Raw genomic sequence first — 599 nt, forward strand, 5'->3', positions numbered from 1 at the left:
TCAGCCGTGCATTCTCGCTCTCTTCTCTCCGACGACCCCTTCTCTCTCACACACGTCTCATTCGCTCCGGTTAAATGCTTGTATTGCGCATTATTTTAGTCATTCCCGCAGGTTTCGCTCTTACACCAAAAGCGCGCGCACCACCACTGATCTATATTAGTGGAGCGCACAATCCGCGCTCAGTCTCAAACAGCTTGTGAGCCACAAATACCAAAATGAGTGGCTAACTGTGCTAAAACATTCAAATACATACAAAATTATTCTATTGCATTTATTTGTGCTGTTGTTTGCAATTTTTTGGTGTTCTTATTTTATTACTGACTTTTTACTTGTTTTTTTATGAAAATAAAACTTTGCGTTGAAGAAAAGTAGATTTTTGTTTGTGTATGCTGTCAATTATAGTTCTTAGAAAGAAAATCGGTATCTGCAGATCACACTAACAAAAAAATCGGAAATCGAAATCGGCCAAGAATTGCAATCAGTGCATCTCTAGTTATCACAAACTTACCATTGACAGAAATAGACAGCTCTACTGCCTTTCCTTTTGCATTGAAATCTTTATTACAAGCAATCCTGCGGTTCATAAAGAACTTTGTTTT

General features: G+C 37.9%; 1 protein-coding gene across 1 annotated transcript in view; it reads left to right on the top strand.

Moving 5' to 3' along the window:
• Nucleotides 1–599, top strand: part of psmd2 (proteasome 26S subunit ubiquitin receptor, non-ATPase 2) — a 24,792-nt gene that overhangs the window by 14,972 nt on the left and 9,221 nt on the right. The gene's annotated exons all lie outside the window — the stretch shown is intronic.

Source organism: Sinocyclocheilus anshuiensis, unplaced genomic scaffold (assembly GCF_001515605.1).
Source record: "Sinocyclocheilus anshuiensis isolate Anshui unplaced genomic scaffold, SAMN03320099.WGS_v1.1 scaffold402, whole genome shotgun sequence".
In the NCBI taxonomy this organism is placed as follows: domain Eukaryota; kingdom Metazoa; phylum Chordata; class Actinopteri; order Cypriniformes; family Cyprinidae; genus Sinocyclocheilus; species Sinocyclocheilus anshuiensis.